We start from the raw sequence: 27,427 nt of genomic DNA on the forward strand, positions 1-27,427 counted from the left end.
TATACATATATAAACATATATCATCTGTATATCTATATAAATACAAACATAAATGCATGCATACATATACTTATATGCATACAGATGCATGTTATTTACATGAAAGTTGAAAAAACACTAATAAAAGCAAAGCTAAAAAGCCACCTCATTACAAACAGAATGGCTTTAACTTAAACGAGGGCAAGATCTATTGCATTTTCAATGCTTGTTTACTTTGGTTCCATCAAGAAGGCATTCAGATGTGTCACACATTTGCCATAAATTCTGAATGTTAGCACTCTAGTTGCACATTAGATCACTGTAGTAAAGCTACTGCTCACCAGGGACGTCTGCTGCTGGTATTCAAAGTGCATGTTTCAGTCTGCATGTCAGAATTTTTTTAATGAAATAGAAGAGGATTTGAGAAGTCACTCAAAATGATCCCTAATTTTTCTTTCTGAAGCACTAATCATACTTTCTATGGCAAAATTAACCCCCTCGTGTTGTTCCTTTTTAAATTAAATGTTTTAAGAGTTACCACTTTATTCCAATCAAGATGGCTTCAGGTGTGCCATACCTTTGTAATAAGTAGGACTGTTAGCGCTCTAGTTGTTCTTTAGAACACTCTGGGACATTCTGTCATTGGGCTATACTTGGGCTACATCTGGGTGATATTTGGGCTACATTTGGGCTCTTTTGTCTCTGGTGGCCATTTTGGGAGACTGCATGTCAGAATTTTTTAATGAAATAGAAGAGGATTTGAAAAGTCACTCAAAATGTGCCCTAATTTTTCTTTCTGCAGCACTAATAATACCTTCTATTGCATAATATACCCCCTCATTTTGTTCCTTTTTAAATTAAATGTTTTAAGAGTTACCACTTTATTCCCATTACGATGGCTCCAGGTGTGCTATACCTTTGTAATAAGTAGGACTGTTAGCGCTCTAGTTGTTCTTTAGAACACTCTGGGACATTCTGTCATTGGGCTATACTTGGGCTACATCTGGGTGATATTTGGGCTACATTTGGGCTCTTTTGTCTCTGGTGGCCATTTTGGGAGACTGCATGTCAGAATGTTTTAATGAAATAGAAAAGGATTTGAGAAGTCACTCAAAATGTGCCCTAATTTTTCATTCTGCAGCACTAATCATACTTTCTATGGCAAAATATACCCCCTCATGTTGTTTCTTTTTAAATTAAATGTTTTAAGAGTTACCACTTTATTCCAATCAAGATGGATTCAGGTGTGCCATACCTTTGTAATAAGTAGGACTGTTAGCGCTCTAGTTGTTCTTTAGAACACTCTGGGACATTCTGTCATTGGGCTATACTTGGGCTACATCTGGGTGATATTTGGGCTACATTTGGGCTCTTTTGTCTCTGGTGGCCATTTTGGGAGACTGCATGTCAGAATGTTTTAATGAAATAGAAAAGGATTTGAGAAGTCACTCAAAATGTGCCCTAATTTTTCATTCTGCAGCACTAATCATACTTTCTATGGCAAAATATACCCCCTCATGTTGTTTCTTTTTAAATTAAATGTTTTAAGAGTTACCACTTTATTCCAATCAAGATGGCTTCAGGTGTGCCATACCTTTGTAATAAGTAGGACTGTTAGCGCTCTAGTTGTTCTTTAGAACACTCTAGGAGGCTGCAGTAGAACACAAAGGAATCAACTGACAGTCTCTCTCCTTGTTGGATGTACATGTTTTACTGAGAATGTCAGACTTCATTTTCACATGACTGAGAAAGATAATGTGAATTTACAGAAAATATGCTTTCAGTTTAGCTTATAGATCCCCTTCCAAACCACTGTGGGAAAATCATGAGATATTAGTTTTCTTTCAAACAATATTCATGATATCACAGCAGAAGGTTTTTTCACATGGTAAAATCACCTTAGAACCCACCACAATTCCTAAAACGAGTATGGTACCATCAACAAATGATTTATAATGTAACTAAAGTCCTAAAACCCTCTATTAACTACAATGCTTTTTAATGAGGTGCTATCATGTATATTGGTCCCAAGATGGCTGCCAACACTTCTTGGATGAAGTGCTGACAGCCAATCAGATCAGATGTGTGGTTAGGCTCCGCCCAGATATATATCTTTTTTTTAACCTAAATTACTCAAAATCCACTGGAGCACATATATTGAGACCTAGCAAAGGCACATCGGGCTAACAGTCCCTACAATTTTGCCAAGTTTCGTGCAAAACCATTCAGCCGTTCGAGCTAAAAGTGAGGCCAACCGCCCTATGGAAATTAACATGGGAAAAACGCGTTTTGGGACCCCCCTTTTTTCTCGGCCCCCCCTTGATGAAACCCCCCCAAATTGTCAGGGGCTGCTCAGAAACAAAATGTTCCATTTTCCTGAAAATTTCAGCCGATTCCGTCCACAAACGCCAAAGTTATTAGACATAGAATTTTCAAAAATCCCATACAGAAAAAATCCTAACTATATATACCTACTGGCGACCGCCAGTAGGTAATATATATATATATATATATATATATAATATATATATATATATGTATATATATATATATATATATTACCTACTGGCAGTAGGTAGTTATAGTTAGGATTTTTTTCAATGCAAAATCTCAAAATTCTATTTGGAATAACTTTGGCGCCAGTTGACAAATCTGCCTGAAACGTTCCTCAAATTTGCCTCGCGGAGCTCCGGTCCTTCCTTGAAAGTTTGGGGGGAATTTGTCAAGCGGGGGCCGAGATAAAAGGGGGGTCCCAAAACGTCTTTTCCCCATGTTAATTTTCATTGGGCGGTCAAACTCACTTTTAGCCCGAACGGCTGAATGGACTTCCACCAAACTTGGCAAAATTGTAGGGACTGGTAGCCCGATGTGCCTTTGCTATGTCTCAAGATATGTGCTCCAGTGGATTTTGAGTAATTTAGGTTCCAAAAAATATATATATCTATATGCGCGCCCCGGTACGCGCACCGGGGAGCGCTCCGGGCGTGCAACGCGACTTGCGCACAGAAAGCTGATTGGTTCAAGGGTGTCTGTAAACATTCGAAACAGTCCGGAGCGGCCGCCATCTGGTGTCTCGGTAGGATCGAGACACAAGAGGTGGCAAAAAAAAAGGGGGAAATGACTATAAGGGGGCAGGGTACACCGCCCCCTGACCCCCTAGGTTTGATGTGGGGGCTATAATAGGGTCCCACGGGGCAAAAAAAATATATATATATTCGATTTGCGCGGGGGGAGCGCCCGGTACGCGCACCGGGGAGCAGACTGGGGAGCGAAGCATGGGGAAAACCCAGTTTATTCACTGTGTCACCTCTACAACCCTTTCTTGCGTCAATACGTCCCATTTGCATACATTACACCTGGCGTAGGAATAATGTGGCGCAGGTGCTTACAAAGTGACGCATCTACCTAGATGCGTCACTTTGTAAATATGACTGAATAAGGTGCATTTTTTACAGCACTGGTGCGTCACAAAAAGTGACGCTCCGGTGGCGTTGAGTGACGCATGGCCTCATAAATGAGGCCTTTAGTCTTCTACTCATGCGTCATATTAAATTTATGACGTATTATGTTGGAAGTTCTTACAGATAAGTCAGTATTTCAGACATATCTGTAAGCGCAAAAGTGATGCATTGCTGGAGTGTGTCTCAAAAATGAAGCAACTCCAGCAATGCATACTTTCACATGGGGCCAGGCCCCATGTGAAAGGGCCTGCACGCCTGCTGTGAAACAGGCGTAATATTTGGAAGCAACAGCGTCATAAAAGTGACGCAGTGATATCTCATAGATTTCACTGCGTCACCTCTATGACCCTTTCTTGCGTCAATACGTCCCTTTTGCATACATTACACCTGACGTAGGTATAATGTGGCGCAGGGGCTAACAAAGTGACACATCTACCTAGATGCGTCACTTTGCAAATATGACTGAATAAGGTGCATTATTTACCACACTGGTGCGTCACAAAAAGTGACGCACCGGTGGCGTTAAAGTGACGCATGGCCTCATAAATGAGGCCTTCAGTCTTCTACTCATGCGTCATATTAAATTTATGACGTATTATGTTGGAAGTTCTTACAGATACGTCAGTATTTCAGACGTATCTGTAACCGCAAAAGTGATGCATTGCTGGAGTGTGTCTCAAAAATGAAGCAACTCCAGCAATGCATCCTTTCACAAGGGGCCAGGCCCCATGTGAAAGGGCCTGCATGCCTGCTGTGAAACAGACGTAATATTTGGAAGCAACAGCGTCATAAAAGTGACTCAGTGATATCTCGTAGATTTCACTGCGTCACCTCTACGACCCTTTCTTGCGTCAATACGTCCCTTTTGCATACATTACACCTGACGTAGGTATAATGTGGCACAGGAGCTAACAAAGTGACGCATCTTCCTAGATGCGTCACTTTGTAAATATGACTGAATAAGGTGCATTATTTACAGCACTGGTGCGTCACAAAAAGTGACGCACCGGTGGCGTTAAAGTGACGCATGGCCTCATAAATGAGGCCTTCAGTCTTCTACTCATGCGTCATATTAAATTTATGACGTATTATGTTGGAAGTTCTTACAGATACGTCAGTATTTCAGACGAATCTGTAAGCGCAAAAGTGATGCATTGCTGGAGTGTGTCTCAAAAATGATGCAACTCCAGCAATGCATCCTTTCACATGGGGCCAGGCCCCATGTGAAAGGGCCTGCACGCCTGCTGTGAAACAGGCGTAATATTTGGACGCAACAGCATCATAAAAGTGACGCAGTGATATCTCATAGATTTCACTGCGTCACCTCCTACGACCCTTTCTTGCATCAATACGTCCCTTTTGCATACATTACACCTGACGTAGGAATAATGTGGCGCAGGGAATTACAAAGTGATGCATCTACCTAGATGCGTCACTTTGTAAATATGACTGAATAAGGTGCATTTTTTACAGCACTAGTGCGTCACAAAAAGTGACGCTCCGGTGGCGTGACGCATGGCCTCATAAATGAGGCCTTCAGTCTTCTACTCATGCGTCATATTAAATTTATGACGTATTATGTTGGAAGTTCTTACAGATACGTCAGTATTTCAGACGTATCTGTAAGCCCAAAAGTGATGCATTGCTGGAGTGTGTCTCAAAAATGAAGCAACTCCAGCAATGCATCCTTTCACATGGGGCCAGGCCCTATGTGAAAGGGCCTGCACGCCTTCTGTGAAACAGGCGTAATATTTGGAAGCAACAGCGTCATAAAAGTGACGCAGTGATATCTCATAGATTTCACTGCGTCACCTCTACGACCCTTTCTTGCGTCAATGCGCCCCTTTTGCATACATTACACCTGACGTAGGAATAATGTGGCGCAGGGGCTTACAAAGTGACGCATCACTTTGTGAATATGACTGAATAAGGTGCATTTTTTACTGTACTGATGCGTCACAAAAAGTGACGCTCTGGTGGCGTTAAAGTGACGCTTGGCCTCATAAATGAGGCCTTCAGTCTTCAACTCCAGCAATGCATCATTTCTTACCCTTCCACACCCCCGTTCCTTTTCAACATTTTCTTTGAATATCCACATTCCCCATATTCACTCTCCCTCTCCTTACTTTCCTTCCCAACACTCACCTTCTTTCAGTCCCCCTACTTCACTTCCTTTCTCCTCTCATACCTTTCTGTTCTTTCTTACTCATTTTTCTTTCCATTATCAATGCACTCCACTTCACTTACTCTTTTTCATTTTTTTAAGAATATAGCTCTTTAATGAGAATTGGAGGTAGTTCTGAAAAAACAGTTTTTTTCTACTTTTTTTTTAAGAACAGAAACAAAAACAGGGAATGGAAACTGCTCAAAAGGAGCAAAAAAAACAAAAAAAAATTAGGGCTGGGAACGGCAGTGATGGTTCTCCAATGCTCGAACCATGAGCAGGACACTTTGCTCCCCATAGGTAAGGAGTTGATCGCAGTATCTGCATTTCAGGACACCTTTGTTGAATGCAGGTTGAATATTTGGAACCAGCTCCTGCGATCGCCCCCTCACAGAAGTAGTTGCTCCTCCGGTGGATGTAGATGCCCCATCACTGGGAACCTCTTGTGCCAGAGCCCTGACACTTTCCCGGGCAAAATTCTGGGGGTGCCTCCTCTCCACATGGCGTATCATTGTGAAGTTCCCAAAAGAATATTTCTTTTTGGGGTCACCCTGTGACAGGACTTTTTTGCAGATCCTCCACTCCTCTTTTGGAGCATTCACCTTTTTCTGGTCAGCTGGTATTGAAAAAAAATTCCAAATGAAATGCTCCTTCACCTCTGGCTGAGGAGGCTCTTCATCGATGAATTCAGGCTCATCTTCACTGCTGGATGGTCTGGCAGCCATGATTAACCCAGAAAGATGCAAGAGCAAAAAGGCAGGTCTTTCAGTGACAAAAGTGAAAGAAGAAGTGAAGGAAATGGGTGGAGATTTCATTCTTTGTAAAAAGAACTGTTAGCAACCAATGAAAAGTGTTATTTTAAGGTCACATGATTTGACGCGCTGACGCTGCGCGCACCGGAGCGCTTCCGGGTGCACATACGCGGCGTGAATGTAGGCACTTCCGGGATGCACACGCGGCGCAAACGTAGGCGCATACGCGAACGTAGGCGCTTCCGGGGCGCATACGCGGCGCGAATGTAGGTGCTTCCGCGGCGCGCCGAAGTGACGTTTTGATAGTTTCACGGAAATGCGAAATCATTTTCATTTCCTTATTAAAAAAAACCTGCTTTTATATGTATGGTACTAAATGTCTTGCATTATTATTTACTTTTCATTCATATTTTTTTTCACGAACGAAAGTGGCGCTCTGGGTGCGCTTTCCGGAGAGCTTACCGGAGCGCGCACCCAGAGCGCCCCAGGAAAAAATGATAAAAAAAAATAAATAATAATAATAATAATTAATACTTACACAAAACAGCAAATTTATTAAAAAAATCGTAGGTTAGAAACTCGATATAGAAAGGAATTAGCATTTAAAAAACCTATGAAATTCACTGAAAAAACCAAAGGTTTCACACCAGTTATAGTTAGGAATTAGCATTTAAAAAACCAATTAAATTTACTGAAAAAACCATAGCTTTCACACCAGTTATAGTTAGCTGGACATTTTACTGACATAAAACCATTGAAATTCCACGTTATAGTTAGTTGGACTCACTATAACTTGCGCGCCTGCAATACACTGCTGATGACGTCACATATTACATCACTCATGACATGGTCAGTGACATCACTCATGACATCACTGATGACACCATCCTTGTGACAGAGTGACAGACCTCCTGTCAGTGTAATATAAGCCTTGAAACACATATTCAAAAATAGAAATTAACATTTTAAAAAAATGGAGATACCCATACCAGTTACAACAAACAATTCAGTAATTCCACCATCTATATACACATCCACTCATTCACCAACAGTTCTATATAGTCACTCATACATATACTCACTCATCATATGTAGTGATACACCTATACATCCTGTTACACACCGACAGTCATCCAAAAGTTACTCACACACATACTCACACATGCAAATAAACTATTGAACATCCATTTATTTGCATATAGAACTAAACACACACTACCACTTTACTTCTATGAAAATTTACACATACTTACTCTCTTAAACAATCACTTATAGAAACACATACTTATTACCCAGGGGGTCCTTGTTGTTTTCACCTATATACTCACTTATATACATCAATACTCACATATACTAGATTAAAACATATGTAGTTACTGATAAAGACACTAGTGAGACCGTCATTCACTCACTAACACACACATATACACACTCATCCACCCATACAGTCCTGCACATATGCTGTCTTCAAAACACATACAAACAGTGAGTCAGTCACCAACCCATGCAGCCACTTATACACAAAGTGAAACACTGATACATATATTTCAATATTTAAAAGTTACTCGCTAATATATGTATTCACTAAGATACACTTAATAAGGCAGTTAACAAATCATTTTTTTAGAAAAAAAACATCCATTTAGATACTTACTTAAACATTTATTCTTCCATCGACCTTTTTGATATACATATAGAAAACATATTTATTATTCAGAAAGACACACATTCACTGGATGGTGTCATCAGTGATGTCATGAGTGATGTCACTGACCATGTCATGAGTGGTGTAATATGTGACGTCATCAGCAGTGCATTGCAGGCGCGCAAGTTATAGTGAGTCCAACTAACTATAACGTGGAATTTCAATGGTTTTATGTCAGTATAATTTCCAGCTAACTATAACTGGTGTGAAACCGATTGCATGATTTTGTAATTCTAACTTCTAACCTGTTTCAGCCCTAGATTATGTGGACTGACTAAACTCTTCAGCCATTGGTGGTGCTAGACAAAATAAGCACTACTTAAAATATATATTGCCTGATGTTCACGAATGTGGGATGGACAATTTATCATCCCCTGTCACGCTCCAGGTAGTTAGCTTTAATTCTCTTTCCCAATTGAGTCATCACTACTTCCTTCTAATGTCAAGTTACAAGGAGAGCTGGCTCAACCTGTGAAACTATCTGACATGGCTATGGTGTCTCAGGATGGTTGTGAGCCAACTGTTCATTGTACAGAGGCAGAGTATGGTGGCTACAATAGTACAAATGTCTACTGCAGTCTCTTTAGGAACATTGCAGGCTTATCAAACAAGTTAAAATATGAACAATGGGTCGCTTTCATTGAAAAATATAGCATTATATGCTAGCAAGAAACTTGGATGAGAGAGCCTGCATATATTAATGGTTATGTTTCTGTTCTGCTGATATAGCCTTAGGATTACTAACCTTGGTTTCAGCGACATTGACTGGTAGAATTGGTAAGACTCAGCTTCTTTCACCACATTTTCAGATTATTAACATTCTTTTAAGACAAAATGTGACTCTGATTCCTGTTAACTTTTGTGACAATAATTTCAATATTAAAAATACCGATATTGCCCAAGAATTGGAAAATACACTGTGGAAACACATTCAGGAGATTGACATGAGTTTTGTAGTTCTTGGGGGGGTTGGGGGGTGACTTCAATTGTAAATTATGCCCCCCTAGCACAACAGTCTGCATGTCATTTAGTGCAAGGGGGAAGTGAAGGTGGTTGCCATTTTTATCATCACCCTTGTGGGAATATTTTAACTCTTTATTGTCAACAAGCGCTTAGAGACCCCTGGGTGATAAGCGCTATATAAATCCATTATACAATACAATACAATACAATACAACATTCTCTCTTTCACTTACTCTTGACCCTATTAAAAAGATGGCATTGAACTAGTCTCATATGTTGGGAGAGGCAAAGGTACCTTAATTGATGTTATCGCTTTTTCCAATTATTTTAATCCGCAAGCTGTGATTTTTACCATACATAAGGTCTATTTTAGTGATCATTACCCTTTATCAATGGAGCTAGAAATTCAAACTGATGACCGAACTACACCTGTTAATTCATGCCCAATAACTTATATTAAAAATAAGGGGTCACTACGTAAGTGGTCCACTATAAACCCCGATCTTGTTTTATGCCAGATTATAACATCTAATTAGAGACAAGTCTTAGACTGTCTGGAAGATAGCATAAACCCTCCAGCCATGTTAACATCTTTTGCGGCAATAACTAAGACTGTTAACACCTTACTAACTTATAACCATAATATAAGACTCCGGTGTAAAAAAAAGTGGTTTAACAGTGACTGTACACATTTTCATAATAAATTAGTTGAGACATTAAAGGCAAGACCTCAAGATAATTTGAAGGTAAAACAGTCACGTATTGAATATAAACAGGTGTTAAAGAGACATTACACAAGAAGCTTGGGAAAAACTTCATGCAGCATGTCAGAGTAAATATTCTAGACTATTCTCGCAAATTGTCAACCAGGACTGTTTTAACAGTTCCTCCAATGGTAATATTGGTGCCACAATAATGCCTGAAACCTCTGTAGAACACTTCTCTGGTCTATACAAACCTGATAGTGAGCCTCACTTTAGTGCCAAACTTAATTATGGGGTATCAACTCTGGCACACCCGACACTAGATGAGGCAGAAAGGACTCTCATTCAGACCATGAAGAATAAGGCCTCTGGCCCAGATGCTGTCCCTGCAGACCTGTTTTTAGCCAACCCACCTCTGTGGCTTCATTTGTTAGCAAGCATTCCAAGTTGTTACGTGTCCCAGGGTCCCCTGATTCCAGGAGAACTGTGATAATAGTTCCTATTTTTAAAAAACTAGACAGGTCGGACCCAAACTGTTATAGGCCCATATCTTTAATTGAATGTACCTGTAAGTTAATGGGCAGGGTAATACCACAGCAGTTGGAGGCTTGGGTAACAGAGACAAGGAAGTTCTCAGATGTTCAATATGGCTTCAGAAGAGGCTTGTGCATTGTTGAACAATGCCTCAATCTGCACCTGGCCATAGGTAAATATACTCTAGCCAAACCTGGATCTTTTTATCTTGGCTTCATGGACTTGACGTCTGCTTTTGACTGGGTGCAGAGAGGAAGGCTTTGGGAAAAGATGTTGAATATGGGCATTGAACCACTCATTGTGCTTTTTTTAGCAGCCATGCACCAAGATGTGACGGGGAGAGTCCAATATGGAGCAGGTGGCGAGCTTACGGCCCCGATAAAAACGAACTGCCGGGTTCGCCAATGTTGCTTTCTCGCACCTTTTTTATTTTGCCTGTATATAAATGATCTAGAAAGCTATATCAAACAGGGGAGTGTGGATGCTCCCCTGATAGGCTGCAGGCTGGTACCTGCATTACTATATGCAGATGACTGTGTCTTAGTGTCTTAATGTCCAGGACTGGGGTGGGGCTGCAGAGGCTTTAAACCAGTTTTATTGATTTTCTGAATGATCTCGGCCTGCAGACTAATGTAGGATAATCTTATACTATGGTAGCGGGTATATTCCCCCACCAACTTAAAAATGTGTTTTATAAATAATGAAAAATTGTCATATGTGCCCACCTTCTCTCATTTGGGCATTCTCTTTCACCAGAAAAGTACATGGCATCTAGTAGAATCATGGACTAGTGGTTTTAATCAAAATCAGTAGGCAATTTTTAGATTTACCCAAAAATTAGACTCAAAACCCACTAACGCAATTATTAATATTTATAAAGCCCACACATGCGCTGTCACCTTGTATGGCGCTGGAGCCTGGGGTTTTTTGTGATGTAGAGGGTTTACAAGGAGCTGAGAATATGTTCATGAAACATCTGTTGACAGTTCATAAAAGTACTGCTGCCACTATCTGCCATAGGGAATTTAGCTTGATTCCCTTGTCCTTTCGAACAAAATTGGCCCCGATATTACTGTGGCATAACATCTGGGCAAAGGAAGAAGCAGTCCTAAATTATGCTGTCATCTTAGATTGTTTAAAAATGGAGTGCATGATAAAAATACCCTGGCTTAGCTATATAAAAGACCAGTTAGAGACCATGGGGTTGGCTGATTGTTTTTATAATCTAGGGAGTATTGCCAAGATACCAAAAGTAAAGCTGAAAAGAGATTTTTTAGCATACTCTCACTTGACCAGAGGAAATCTGGAGATGGCAAAGAAGAGGGTTTTAGAAATGTTAGTGTGTACTCCAGACATTGAGCCTTGCCATTCTTTCTACTTCACACTCGCCAAATTGTTTTATCTCATAAGGTTCAGGATTGGCATCTCATATTTTTTTGTCTCATATGCACGCAATATATATCGTGATGCCAAACTGGACCTATGCCCATGTGACTCAGAGTCAGTCCAGAGCACCTTACATTTTATGTTTTTTTTATAAAATTTATATCAATCCAAGGCATTCTTTTTTAATACCCCTTTTAAAAGTCTTAAATATAAGAAAGTGTTGGGCTGCATTATATCACCTCCAGCTTTTAAAAGATGAATTTACCTGTCTAATGATCTACAGGTACATCTCCTCGGCTGTTCGGCTACAGGACCTTGTTGGAAAATAATTCTATGATCTCTTTTATATCTTGTGCTCAGGTTTTAAGATGTTTCTTTGAGGAATTAACTGCTTATAATATTGATATTTTGATAACTGAAACTGCTACTGTCATTTATTAGATGACTATTTTTATTTGTAATTTTGTCTGAAATGTTTTTTATGATGCACTCTTTTATGGCTTGTATACAGCCGGATAAAGACTTTTAACTGACTGTATACTGGCCACAGCGAGATGATAGAATGAATGAATGAATATACACTTATAGAGCGCATGGCTACCAAAGGCCTCCCAACGCTAGAGACAGGGCCAACATCTGAAAATCAGCAGAGGATTCAAGGGAACAACAGAGTCTTCAAGAGCTTATGGAAGAAAAGATAATTGGTCTCAAGCTGAATATGGTCTGGTAGCTGAATGCAACCCTTTGCTGCAATGATGGAAGACAGCCGTCCACCACACAGAACTCGATTTACTTTGGGTACGGCAGCTAGATGTTTCTTCTCAGAGTGTAATGATCTTTTGGGGAGATATGGTGTGATGATAAATCGGAGAATCACAGGAGCCCTAGATGAGAGTGAGTTGTGGGCAATGCACAGAGCCTTAAACTGGACTCTTTCGCCTGTGTATGTAACTGATGGTGTGGTATATCGTCTCATCTGTTCAACGGTATTCAGTTACCTCTCTTCAGGCTGCTGGGTACCCCATTTAGCACACAGCCATAGTCCCTCTTTTCCCTCTTCATTTGCAGTTTTGCTGGATGACAATTTGCTCGTGGTAACACCAAGGCTGGTGAAAGACACATATGTATGAAGCCGTTTTCGAATCGGAAAGGCCGAAATTCGCAGAATTTTGGCCTTTGCGATTCGCAAACGGCCTGTTTGCATTATTTCCAATGTATCATGCAATCGCAATTTAAGGAATCGCAATAATTTGCGATTCCTTATTTTGCCATAGCATTTAAGGAATCGCAAATTTTGCGATTCCTTAAATGATATGTATGATACATTTTGAATTGCGAATTTGTGTTGAGGAATCGCAATTTACCACCAACTTGTAGTTGGTGGTAATTTGCGATTTCTCATAATAATGCCTTATTTGGCATTCGTGAGGGTGGTATGTGACACACATACATGCCCATAGGGCATGTATGTGTGCCACATGCACACACATGTAGATATTTGAGGGGTGCAGCAGGGTGTCTTTGAGACACCCCTGCACCCTTGTTCTAATTCTCAAATTGCGATTAGCAAATTGCGAATTCGCAATTTTAGAATTATTGCACCATCATTCCTATGGGCCAGGCGGCCCATAGGAATGCATTGGAAATCATTCTTTATTTGCGATTTCGCAAATTGTGAAATCGCAAATAAAGAATGATAAGGAATCGCTAAAAAATAGCGATTTTGTACATACATACCGTTTTGCGATTTCTAAATAGCGATTCGCAAAAAATCGCTATTTGGAAATCGCAAAACGATGTCTTGATACATACGGCCCTGAGGGCCATATGTATCAAGCCTTTTGTGAATCGCAAAGGCCGCAATTCGCCGAATTTCGGCCTTTGCCAATCGCAAAAGGCTATTTTGCATGATTTGATATGTATGAAACAATTGCATCTTAAGGAATCGCAAATACTTGCGATTCCTTAATTTGCCATAGCATTTAAGGAATTTTGCGATTCCTTAAATGCTATGTATGAAGCTTTTAAGAATTGCGATCTCAGGTTTAGAAATCGCAAATTACCACCAACTTGTAGTTGGTGGTAATTTGCGATTTCTTGTAAATATGCACAATTGTGCATTTGTGAGGGTGGCATATGACACACATACATGCCCATTGGGCATATATGTGCGCCATATGCACACACATGTAATTTAAAGGGGTGCAGCAGGGTGTCCTTGAGACACCCCTGCACCCTTGCAATAATTCTCAAATTGCGATTAGCAAATTGCGAATTCGCAATTTGAGAATTATTTGGAAATCATTCCTATGGGCCTCCTGGCCCATAGGAATGCATTGGAAATTATTCCTTAATTGCGAATTCGCAAAATGCGAATTCGCAATTAAGGAAGCTTAAGGAATCGCTAAAAAAAGCGATTTTCTTCATACATACCATTTTGCAATTCCTAAATAGCGATTCCTTAAAAATCGCTATTTAGGAATCGCAAAACTGAACTATGAGGAGTCTGATAAAAACCCCTGCGATTGGCACTAATCGATTTGTGCATAGATCTGCAAATTGCGTGTGTATAGGAACAATAAATTACAAATAGCCTCAGCAAATTATTTGTCGTATACTTTTTTGCATTAGATGGGGGACACAAGGGAAGGGTGGTTGGAGACTCTGGAATCTTCTCGGCAGACGAGACAGTAATTTCAGCTATAGGTTAAAGATGTGTAATGCTGCAGCCCATGGGCTGACTACTGTGCTGCTGGAAGAACCACACTAGTTTCTTTCTGAAAGTTTTATGAAGGCGAGCTGTTCAGGGCCGAGCCGAGTTACTCAGCAACATTTTGGGTTGATTTTTTGCATTTCGTAGTTCATCTGAGTGTATACCTTAAAGTTAATCTATGTGAAGGCACCACTGTTTTTCTTAAATGTTTGCTTTGCTTTAGGAAAACATTTCCAATTAATTATGGCATCTATAAGAAATGTATGCTGTTGGTGAGCTACTTTTTCTACTGAATAGTCTGTACATGGACTTAAGGGCAGTCTGTTCACTTGCCAGACCAAGTTCTAAACATACAGGCTTCTTGCAAGGAAGAGGAGTGATACAAGCTCTGATTTACAAAATGTTGGTCGCCTCCTGGTGTCATGCACAAGTGGCAGAAGGTAAATCTAAGTACGGGTTCCCTAGAGCCACAAGAACAAGATCCGTGGATTTTCCATAGGCACATGGCGCGACAGTGGAAAATTGGCCAAATGTGCAGATTTGCTTGCAGTCAAGTGTAATTTGCAGGTGGGCAATATGGACGTCATTCAAGAGTCGTAGATGAGATCCCAGCCTTGGCCCTTGGGACCCCTGGGACTGCCTTTGCGAACAGTGGCATCAGAGGTGGCAAAATCCATGCTAGGAACACAGGGGCAGCTTGTACTCATGGATGTCATTTGGGGCTCCACTTTCTTTGTTCTCTGGCAATGTTTTATTACACTAATAGTGAAGAATATATTATTAACAGTGCAATTAAGAATGGAGTACAATTAGCTGCACTATGACCCTCCCTGGCAGCTGAAGTAAGTAAAAATACTTTTAAATGTATGTTGTGTGTGCTTGCCGGTGACATTGTGTTTATGTGGGAGACAATGTGTGTATGTGTGAATGTGTGTGTATGTGTAAAAGTGGGAGTGAAAGGAAAGTTCAAATTGCGTGTGATGTATCTTCCACTACCCCTGGCATTTGGTGAATTGACATTATTGGTGGACAAGCGAGATATCTCAGCCTCAAAAAAGGCACTCTGTGCATATATATTACCTTCAGAAATATAAGTGCAGATAGTGTGCCTCATTCAGGGTAGTAAGTGCTATATAAATGCAATTACAACACAAAACAATGCATACGTATAGCAAACTGTTCCCATGTGAAAGAAGGAGAGGCAGTTGCATAAGTGCCCCAGGTTTATGTTTAGTTCTAGGAGGTGTTGCCATTAGAAACATTAGATTTCATAGCCACTCCCTGCAAATGTATGACACTTTTGTGCACTATAAAAATCCGATATCTAGGGTTCCTCACTTTTTGTTAAATAGGTCCAAAGTGAGTGTAACAGAATTGTAAGAGGTGGGGACTGCCTTTTAACCCCTTGCAAGCTGCCGCGATTCTGCGCCTGTGCGGAAAAATCTCGAGTGGGCGGGTTCATGATGGCCCCCAGCCGTCATCAGCACACGAGCACCGTAGTGCATGACGGATGGGGGCCGTCATCAGCATGCAAGGGGTTAATGCTATTCCACGTTTATTCTTTGCTCTAGCCATACTGAGCTTAGCAACATTTCCATGGCCGTGAACAAACCATGTGGTTATTACAGTCTGAGGTGGGGGGGGCGGAGGGGGGGGGGGTGTGGAGGGAAGGCCAAGGAGTGCAAAGAAGCAAAGTCTTTCAATTGCTAACTTTTTACATTTTTGGTTGAACTATTGCAGCTTCACTTTTATATAACCTGGGCCACCGTATATGTCTTTGTATTAGTGTGAAACAGTTTCTGCTGCTGCAGAGGTGTGTTTAGCAGCATTATGATGAAGCATGCCACAAATCTTTGTGGGTGAGGGCAGTTTTTTCAAACATTTGTGTTTTGCCATTCAACATCTTCAAAAAAGCAACATTTTGATTTTCCTACTTCTTAGTGTGTGATAAGTCTACAATAAAGGAGGTCGAGGTAGGATTTATCCTCCTTCCCCTTATCTGTAGTGCGTGAAATCGATCACACATTTTGCCAGTCGAACAAAACTCCAAATATAAAAACTGTGTACAATTTTGATCTATCTGTTCACTATTTTCCTAGAAATTATCATACTCCTCTGCTTTGTCCTCTAATATGTGTCTGATTTGGGCTTGTGAATATCAAATTTCCCAGCAAATAAAGTAGTGGGCTGCAGAGTGGAGGTGAGTGATGACCAGGATTCAGGATGGACTGTTTCCACGAGGAACAGGGTGAGGTTCCGTGACAATTGTAAGTGGTGTTTTCGACTCACACGAATATGGTCGAGTCTAGTATCTATGAACCGCAAATGACGAGTTTAGCAAGTGTGCGCAGTTTCGCTGTGCTAACTTAAACCGTTCGTTTGTTATGTGGGTTCGTCATCTGTACCCACGGGTTCCATCTTAGATACGGCATCCATTTTGTCTCTTGCCCTCAAGTAGCCAGCGAACGGACGCTGTCCGCTTCGCGACCCTGGGACTTCCAAGATATTTGCGGAAGACACATGTTCTTTGAAAGTGTCTTTATGACGAGGGGGATGCTACTGTAAGGCAGATGGCGCCGCTCGAGGCTCATCTTGCCGCACGGGCTTATTGTCTCAGTTGTGCATCTCATTAGGCACGTCCCTTTGATGCCTGTATCTCGTGCTTCTCGACACTCCCCTTTTACACCCTTTCCGATCTCCCCACTGTTTCCATCTTCCTCTGCACCTGTCTTCGTTCCTGTTTCGATCTACTTTACTGCTGATTGGAATTTGCTAATGGTGGGAAGATGGGTTTTTACAGTTGGGAACCGCCAAATGTTTCCGCACTTATGTTCCGGATCTTGTGTGTTTCAAAGTGATCTAAGCGACCCCTCTGAGAGCGACTTGTGGGAACCAGGTTGTAAACTATTGTGTATCATGTTATCCTATGGGTAGAAACTGTATAAAAGGAGCGATCCACAAATACAATTTGAAGCAGTCTCCCCGAACTACACTCGATGTACTTCTTGTGACTTCTGTGTTCCCTGCAGTAAATAAACCTTGACTCTTTGACGCCGAAGGAAGTGTCCCGTGTCTCTGTGACTTGTACGCCGGAGCAGGTTACCCACGAAGGTTTCAGGTGTTGTGCCCTGGCACCGCTGGGTCCAAAAGAACCCAGTCCTTCAGTTGGCGCCCAACGTGGGGCTGCATCAGTGGTACCGGTCCAAGCCTGACGATCGTGAGGAACTTCGTGTGAAATCTCCGAGGGAAGGTGCACCCCGCTTCATCGATCCTGTTGTCGAAATAAGTGGCCCGAAGACTTTTCCCGCGAAGATTCCCGCCTCCTAACGGCTGCGACGGACTGCTACCCTGACTGTAGACCTGTTTTGGCGCCTGGCGTAGACCTTGGTATAGCGAGACGATTGACGGGCCTTCCTGAGGACGCCATTGATCTTTGAGTTAAGTATTTGTGGGTCGCTCCCAGAGTTCTTGGTTGTAGACACTTTAGCGAGTGTCTTTGTTGTAAACACTTTAGCGAGTGTTTTTGTTGTAGACACTTTAGCGGGTGTCTTTGTTGTATACGCTGTGTGAGTGTTTTTGTCGGTGACACTTTGCTAGCGTACTTTGTTGTTGTTGTATTTGTTTGACGACTGCAGCCGCCAAAGACCGAGGGTTTTGTTCTTGCTGGGACTTGGTAAATCCCGTAACCCTTGAAGTTTGTGAAACTCGGCTAGTGTGCAAGATGCCTGGTCGCAGTACTTTGTTCAGTTGCTTTAGACCTTGTGGTGCGGATTCCCTGCTGGAGGACTCATGTCCGATACCTCCGGTTGGAACTCCTACTTATGACCTATATAGCAAACATGGGCTAGGCCCGATTGCTTTTAACGATTATTGGATCAAATATACAAAGAAAGACGGCGATCTTCGTTGGCCACCTCACGGTAGCTTCGAAGCGTCGATCTTAGATAATTTGGAAATAAAGTTGTTCGAACGTAAATCTAGGCCGGCCATGTTTGATGCCTTTCGGTTCTGGCGCAAAGAAGCCCGACAGAAAGAGATCAGACAAAATAAACGTAGTCAGCGAGATACTGTTGCTACTATAGTGAAGAAAGCTGAGCAGTTTCAGCGTGACAAGGAGGATAAGGATAAGGAAGTGTTTGAGAGATTACAGCGTATGTCCATAGACAAATGCTATCCTGTTTTGTCTACGGAGTCGGATAAGAAGGAAGAGGCAGTTGAGGATTCTTTAATGTCCTATCTTATGAAGTCGCCACCTCCGTACGTACAGGGTACCGCAGCTCCTGTGGTCCCTGCCGTACCTGTTCCACTAGTTCCTCAACCTGCACTTGCTCTTCCGACTGTTCCTGCTCCTGTGCCTGTTTCTATTCCTACTGCTCCTCCGCTTCCACATACTCCTGTTCCCGCTACTGCTCACGCTACTGCTCCTGTGTTGTTAACCCCTGTTGCTGCTAACGTCTCTACTCCTTCTCTTGTTAGTCCTGTGTCTTACTCTTCTCCCTCTACTCGTAATCGTGATTCTCCCCTTGCGACAAACTTCTTTCAGTCGCTCGGACCTGTTTTTGGGTCTGCAGGTTCTGATGGTCCACAGAGACGTAGCCAGCTTCCTGGTAATAGAGAACGTGTTGCGCTATACAATATGGCGATGGGTTGGATGATAAACCCTGTTAGAAATCCACCTCGTGTTGTCCTCGAAACGTTTGATCAATTCAACATACCTACTCAGAGATATGTGTTTGATGAAATGTGCAAGTTCTTACATGATCAGATAGCGGCTGTTGCGCCTGACGAGGTGCTGACCGCCCTGTCTAATCTTCGGCTTCAGTTCGCAACTGGACTGATAGTCGATACTAATGTCCGACGTGCTATTGAACGGTTGCTATCTCTTCGTCCCGCTCCTATTCCTCATGCATTGTTCGTTGAGGACATTGAACAACGAGATGGGTCTGGCCAATATCCTATGCGAGAAGTTCCGCCAGTTTGGGTACCCGCTGATAATACTAATGCTAATGCTCCAATACCAGCACATTTCCAGAGAGTGTGGATACACCTCCCTTGGAAACGATCGGAAGTGCTTCAGGTGAAACAAACTTTGCCTGATCCTCGCAAAAATCCTGCGGGGTATTACAAAGAATTATCGCAGCTCGTAGACGCTACGATAATGAATCTGGCCGATATCGACATGTTGTTTGGCAATGTCGTACCGCAACCGGTATGGGCCAAGATTCGTCACCAAGATCACGCGAATGAATTAGGTGGTGATTGGGCTGCCATTACAGCGGCAGACGCTGGACAAGTGGCTGCTACTAAACCCGATCAGTTGATTGAACTTCTTCCCCAGCGAATCATTACGTTAATGAAAACGCTTATGCCAGCTATGAGGGTAAATTGGGACAAGTTGTCAGCCTGTAAGCAGAAGAAAGATGAGAGTGTTTCAGACTTCTTTACGAGGTTCGAGGAAACATTCGTCGATCATAGTGGGCAGGATATGGGTACTGAGGGTGGACAGAGGTTGTTTGTGGATAAATTTGTATCGAACTTATTGCCCGACTTGTGCAATAAATTGAAAAATTCAGAAAGTTCATGGGCCGTTTCTACCTCAGCTCAGATATTGGCTACGGCACAATATTACGAAAATAGAGAAAAAGAGGAAAATGACCGTGCCGATAAAAAGACGAAAGAGCTGAAAACTAAAGTGTTGTTACAACAAGCATATCCGCCGCGTTCTAATCAGAATGCGCCTCAGCAGAATAGATCGCAGTCGCAATCAAATCGATCGCAGCCGCGTAATGATTCATCTTTTCAGAGATCTTCGTTGGGGTACAACCAATGTGCTTATTGTAGACAGGAGGGACACATTAAATTTAATTGTCCTGCTTTAAATGACCGTAGTGGTGGTAATTCGTCTAGAGGAGGTCGGGGTGGTGCACAGCACGCATCACGTGGTAGAGGTCGTGGTGCTCAGAACGACTGTTCTGATAACTCGTCAAATTCTAATAATTGTTTCGACCAACGTGGATCATCGCAAGGACGATCTGCGCAGTACAATGTAGACGATTATTACGTCGATCAGGGAACTGACGATAGTAATTACTAGGACAGCCAAAGACAAGGAGAGGGAGTGGTATCAGTTCCGGTTGATCAGAGAGGGCCTTACGTCGCAGTTGCTACATCGGGCGTCGTTGAGCCTTTTCTGTTGGACACTGGTGCAGCGAAAAGTTCTATCATGCATTCGAAACTCCCTGGCGCACCTTTGTCTGGCTTAACAAATGTATCTGTTGGATTCTCTGGCGCCCCCGTTAGCAATCCAGTTTCGCGCCCTTTGCCCCTTAAAATTGGGCCTCGTGAGCTCGAAGCTCCGTTGATTTTAACCACTGGTTGTGGTGAAAATCTTTTGGGTCTGGATTTGCTTAAACGCTTGTATGCGACTTTGTATTGTTCTCCTGCGGGTATAAAGCTTACGTTAGGAGAGAGGGTAGTCTCTCCCATGTATTTGTCCCTCGATAAGCTTCCACCGGAATTGAGTTCTCTTCCTGCATCTTTGTGGGCGACGGGTCCAAACGACGTGGGCCTACTTGATATCTCCCCTTATGTTGTTCAGTTGAAATCGAATGTGCGATTGCCACGTATTCCCCAATATCGTATCTCCCTGGATGGTGAACGAGCTTTGTTAGCGATCATCTATGATTTGATCGAGAAAGATGTCATTGAAGAAACTCGGGGAAACGTGTGCAATAGTCCTGTACTGCCCATTCTTAAACGTACTGATCCTACCAAACCGCCTGTTTATCGTTTTGTTATTGATTTACGGGAGGTGAATAAAATTGTGGTTCCTCAATTCCCTGTTGTGCCTGACATTACGGCGCTACTGACTCTGATTCCAGCTACGGCTTCATGGTTTTCGGTGATTGATTTGAAAAATGCGTTTTTCAGCATCCCGATTGCCGAAGAGAGCAGGGACCTTTTCGGTTTCTCTCTTGGTGGACGTAGCTTCCGGTTCAAACGCGCTCCTCAGGGCTACTGTGAAAGTCCATCGATTTACAGTCAAGCTTTGAAGGGTCAACTAGATGCGTTTAGGTTGCCGGTTGGTGCGGCTTTAATACAATACGTCGACGACTTATTGGTGGCTGCTGATACTCAGGACATTTGCAAAATTGCTACAGTGTCGTTGCTGCAACATCTCTGTGAGTTAAATCACAAGGTGTCACCTTCTAAACTCCAATATTGTTGTCAAGAAGTAACCTATCTAGGTCACTTATTGTCAAAGGAGGGAAGGAGATTGACCCCAGAGAGAATTGCAGCGATTGCGCGCATGGCTGTGCCACAAACCCAAAGAGATGTGCGTGCCTTTCTAGGTATCACATCGTACTGCAGGCAGTGGATTCCTAATTTTTCATTGCTAGCGAAACCATTGGTGGCTCTTACGTGCAAGGATGTTTCGACTCCTTTACCATGGACGGAAGAATGTCAGAAACGTTTTTCTGAATTACGTGATTCATTGTGTTCGGCCCCTGTGTTAGGTACCCCTGATTACAGCAAGCCGTTCACGTTATATGTTCACGAGAGGGAAGGTTGTGCTTTAAGCGTCTTAACGCAACCTTTTGGTGGTAAGCAACGTCCATGTGCATATTTTTCCTCGACCTTAGACCCAGTAGCTAGAGCATTGCCGAGTTGTTTGAGAGCAACTGCGGCAGCTGCGGTCTCCATCCGACAATCATCAGGATTGGTCATGGATAATATGCTTACGGTGATGGTTCCGCATGCAGTCGATACTCTTTTGAACCGTACGAAAACTCAGCACTTGACGAGTGCGAGGTTATCTGGGTACGAATTGACGCTCTTGGCAAGCCACATTCAGATAAAACGTTGTAATGTCCTAAATCCGGCAACTTTGTTACCAATTAGTGCAGAGTCAGATGCAGTAACAGAACATGACTGTTACTTGCGGACAGAGGAGGAAACAAAAGGTCGTGTGGACCTTAAAAACACCCCATTGGAAGACCCGGATGGCACCCTGTATGTGGATGGGTCATGTTTTAAATTGCCGAATGGTGATGTGACTACTGCTTATGCTGTGGTGACATTGAATACTGTTGTTGAGACTGCGAGATTGAATCAGAATTCTGCCCAAGCTGCAGAGCTGATCGCTCTTACTAGAGCATGTGTATTAGCAAAAGGTAAACGTGTGAATGTGTACACCGATAGTCAGTATGCTTTCGGTGTAGCGCATAGTTTCGGACGATTGTGGCGAGAACGTGGTTTCTTGACGTCACATGGCACGAAAATACAGCATGGCCAGCTTGTGAACGATCTTTTGGATGCATTGACTTTGCCTGCTCAAGTTGCAATTGTTAAATGTAGTGCGCATCGTAAGGTGACGGATGATGTTGGTCGTGGTAATGCGTTTGCAGATGAGATTGCTAAGGAGACTGCCCGGAACCTTAGCACTCGAATGTATGTGACGAATTCGGTTAGGTGGCCTACAGAATCAAGTATGTGTGAGAATACTATAGAGAGTGTGAAAGCAATTCAGAATGAGGCCACCGACACTGAAAAGATGAAGTGGAAAGAAAGTACGGGAAGGTTGGATGTGAATGGTTGCTGGATTGATTTGTCAGATCAGAAAAGATGGATGTTGCCTGATGCGTATGTACTGGCCGTTGTGCAAATGGCACATGGGTTAGCACATATTAGCGCGAAAGGTATTTGCAAGTTGTTGGCTGATGTGTGGAAGAATGATGGAATTACTAAGTGTGCTGAACGTTTGGTGAAGAATTGTATGGTGTGTATAATGTACAATCCTGGCAAAGGAACCCCAACTCCCCCTGGCAGTTTTGCTCCTCCTTCGTATCCCTTTGAGGTGATCCAATTGGACTTCATCCATATGGAGCGATGCAATAACCTGAAATACGTTTTGGTTGTGGTTTGCGCATTCTCCCGATGGATCGAGGCCTATCCCCTCAAAGATAATACTGCTTTGTCTACTGCGAAAATCCTACTGAAGGAATATTTTCCTCGGTATGGAATGCCTAGAGTCGTGTGGTCAGATAACGGAAGTGAGTTTGTTGGAAGTGTGATGAAGAGTGTGTGTAAGGGCCTTGGAATTAATCAGAAATTCCATAGCGCCAATCATCCCCAGTCAGCTGGATTGGTTGAAGGGTACAATGGCACCCTTAAACTAAAATTAGCGAAGATCCAGGCTACGACTGGACTTTCGTGGCCTGACGCTTTGCCTCTAGCATTACTGTCAACTAGGGCGACTGTACACTCCCGAATAGGGCTTAGTCCCTATGAAATAGTGTTCGGCCGTCCTGCGAATGTGTGGGGGGTTCCTAGGCCAGGTATGTTTGTTGATCTTGAGTACCCGATGTTGATTGACTACTTACATGACTTGACTGCTAAACTGAGGTTAATTCATCAACAGGTTTACGACGCCTTGCCGACGCAGACGGAGGGTCCAGGTCACCAGCTCCAGCCTGGTGATTGGGTTGTCACCCGAAATTTTTCGCGCAAGAAGAATCTGGACCCCCGCTTTGTTGGACCTCACCAGGTGCTTTTGGCCACGAGGACTGCCGTTCGTCTTGAGGGACGGAAGAACTGGGTACATGCTACCCATTGTAAGCGAGTCCCTATTCCTTTGCCGGCAGACCCGTGGGTGAGGAAAGGCATTGCGTCAACAGAAGCAGCGACATTGCCGGCGTTTGTACCTTTCAGTGACGCACAACTTGTTGGTGAACACTCAGCGCAGCAGAAAGCCATTGTTGGAACATTGTCAGCAAGAGACTCAAGATCAGACCAACGAACTGATCAGCAGGACGCTGTCTCTTCGACAGATCCTTTGTTTGACGAGCAGACACGTCCTGGGAAACATCGATATTCTTTGCGTTCTCATACTAAGGACAAATAAATTTTTGCTTGCTTTGCTGAAACTGATAACTGCAATATCTTCGTTTCCCATGATCAACTTTGAACATTTGTATCACTGAAAATTGTTTTGTACATATATCAAGATTTTTTTCTTGTATCTTTTTCCTTCCACAGCTGAATTATTGTGCTAAATAAATACATATTGTGTATTGAGGGCCGTAGGGCCGCGCGCGTACTTCCTTCTGGACAGTAGGTCTTGACGCTAGGTTAAAGGCCGTCGGTTCCTAGGAACTCCTGGGAATTGACTATTGCTGCACAGAACGAAGTGCGTCAAGAAACGTTGCGGACGGTCATAGGGAAATGGCATTTTCAAAGCTGAACGATTTGGAAGGAACGCAGGCGTATAGAGTCAAACTGCAGAAACTTAGTCGTACGAAATGTTTTGTATTCCAATTGTTTGTATTGTTTTTAACTGCTTCCGCATTTTTGGCGGGTGGGGTGTATTACACTATGTCTTACTTCTTACTTCCTACCCCTACTCCTACTCCTTACCCTAACATTACTTCTACTGCTTCTCCTCATTCCTTTCATATGTTACCAGAACACGAACAGGCTAGACGTGTAGAATTCCGCAACAATTCCTTTATCCAGCTCCTCCATCAGCATCAGTTAGTGGTTAACACTACTAATTGTTGGGTGTGTGGGTTGATGCCACATACTACGGGTAAGGGAATTCCATATCTGGTGTTACCGTATAGTTCCCAAGGGTCAGCTCGAGCATACCAAACAATGCTTCGAAGCGCACTAGGTTTCCACCCCTCTCCAGAACGTTCCCCCAAACCGGGTCCTACCTCATGGCAGTGGGTGGTATCGATGATAATACAGGATTTGGAAGATGAGATCTATGATGCTTATCTCATCCCTAAGGCAGAGGTACAAGCCTATAGGGCACCGAATAAAGGGGAATATAGTACGTTCACTAATGAAAAGCAGCTTAAAAGCTCGTCTCCAATATGGGTCGTACCCCACACTGGTAATTTTTGTCTTGTGGGTCGTGGCTCGCAAGCCTCACTTGGAGTAAGTGCTTGCACTGAAAGTTACGTTCTGTCAATGTCCCCGATCCCTGTGCTTCTGGCTGCCAAGGGTACGTACTTCATCTGTCATGATCGTGCATACACATGGTTGCCCGCAGACTTCATGGGCTCATGTTTTGTTGCGAATCTGTTGCCTCCGACGTTTACTGTAGATGCCGATTATCATAAGACTAGAGTTGTACGAGGCGTAATTAGTGAAGAGGATACTGCCGGTCAAGAGGCAGGAGACTTTTTCAAGGGTTTCCTCCCGTTTTGGGGACCTATGGTTAATAGTAGGAACCTGAGACATTTGACTCGAGTGGTAGAATCGACAGCTAACATTACTGCCAGTGCCCTTGGTAATATCACCACAGAACTTCAGGCGGAGAGACTTATGACATTACAAAACCGTATGGTTTTAGATGTTGTCTTAGCAGATCGCGGTGGGGTATGTAAAGTGATCCATTCGAGCTGTTGCATTTTCATTCCAGATAATGCTCCTACTGTCTATCAAGCCATCTCGAAGTTGCACAAGATCTCCGAATCCATACACGTGGATGTAGGGGATTGGACGCTACTTGGTTGGTTTTGGGGCCTGGTGTCGACTTGGGGTTGGAAGATTCTGACGATCATCGGGGTTGTGGTAGTGTTCCTGTTCACGTGTTGCCTTTGTGTGCAGTGTGGTCCTGCCTTATGTGGCCTCTGTGCTGCAACGTGTATGAGACAACCATCTGTTACCAAGGGGACTCGGTTGGACAGAGCTATGCTACAACGACATCTTGATGGACTGATGAATATCGAGTATGATTCCGACTAGTGCTTGCCTACATGAGGGCAAAAGGAGCGTCTGAGGTTCCGTGACAATTGTAAGTGGTGTTTTCGACTCACACGAATATGGTCGAGTCTAGTATCTATGAACCGCAAATGACGAGTTTAGCAAGTGTGCGCAGTTTCGCTGTGCTAACTTAAACCGTTCGTTTGTTATGTGGGTTCGTCATCTGTACCCACGGGTTCCATCTTAGATACGGCATCCATTTTGTCTCTTGCCCTCAAGTAGCCAGCGAACGGACGCTGTCCGCTTCGCGACCCTGGGACTTCCAAGATATTTGCGGAAGACACATGTTCTTTGAAAGTGTCTTTATGACGAGGGGGATGCTACTGTAAGGCAGATGGCGCCGCTCGAGGCTCATCTTGCCGCACGGGCTTATTGTCTCAGTTGTGCATCTCATTAGGCACGTCCCTTTGATGCCTGTATCTCGTGCTTCTCGACACTCCCCTTTTACACCCTTTCCGATCTCCCCACTGTTTCCATCTTCCTCTGCACCTGTCTTCGTTCCTGTTTCGATCTACTTTACTGCTGATTGGAATTTGCTAATGGTGGGAAGATGGGTTTTTACAGTTGGGAACCGCCAAATGTTTCCGCACTTATGTTCCGGATCTTGTGTGTTTCAAAGTGATCTAAGCGACCCCTCTGAGAGCGACTTGTGGGAACCAGGTTGTAAACTATTGTGTATCATGTTATCCTATGGGTAGAAACTGTATAAAAGGAGCGATCCACAAATACAATTTGAAGCAGTCTCCCCGAACTACACTCGATGTACTTCTTGTGACTTCTGTGTTCCCTGCAGTAAATAAACCTTGACTCTTTGACGCCGAAGGAAGTGTCCCGTGTCTCTGTGACTTGTACGCCGGAGCAGGTTACCCACGAAGGTTTCAGGTGTTGTGCCCTGGCACCGCTGGGTCCAAAAGAACCCAGTCCTTCAAGGGTCAGTTCTGATTTCCATTAGGTGGGCCTCTGTCTAGAGTGGCACAGTGAGTGAGAAGCAATGGGTTGGAATGCTACCCGGATTTATTGCCACTGGTTAGACTATTTGCAAGTATTCATTGCATCACCTTTTCGGAGTTTGATTGCCAGATGTAAATCTGTAAAAACAGAGACTGGAGCAGGTTTCCAAGTCCACTAGTTTCCAAATCTACTACTGCCAATGTTTGTGACTTCCAAAAAGTATGCATTTGCACCCATTCAAGGAGTACCTCTATGGGTGCAGATTTTTTTGGTAAACCAATCACTTTAAGGGCCTGATTCACAAAGGTAACATACACGTTTGAGTAATTTACACTTTTGAGTA

The sequence above is a fragment of the Lissotriton vulgaris genome, chromosome 4_1 (assembly GCF_964263255.1).
Source record: "Lissotriton vulgaris chromosome 4_1, aLisVul1.2, whole genome shotgun sequence".
Lineage (NCBI taxonomy): Eukaryota > Metazoa > Chordata > Amphibia > Caudata > Salamandridae > Lissotriton > Lissotriton vulgaris.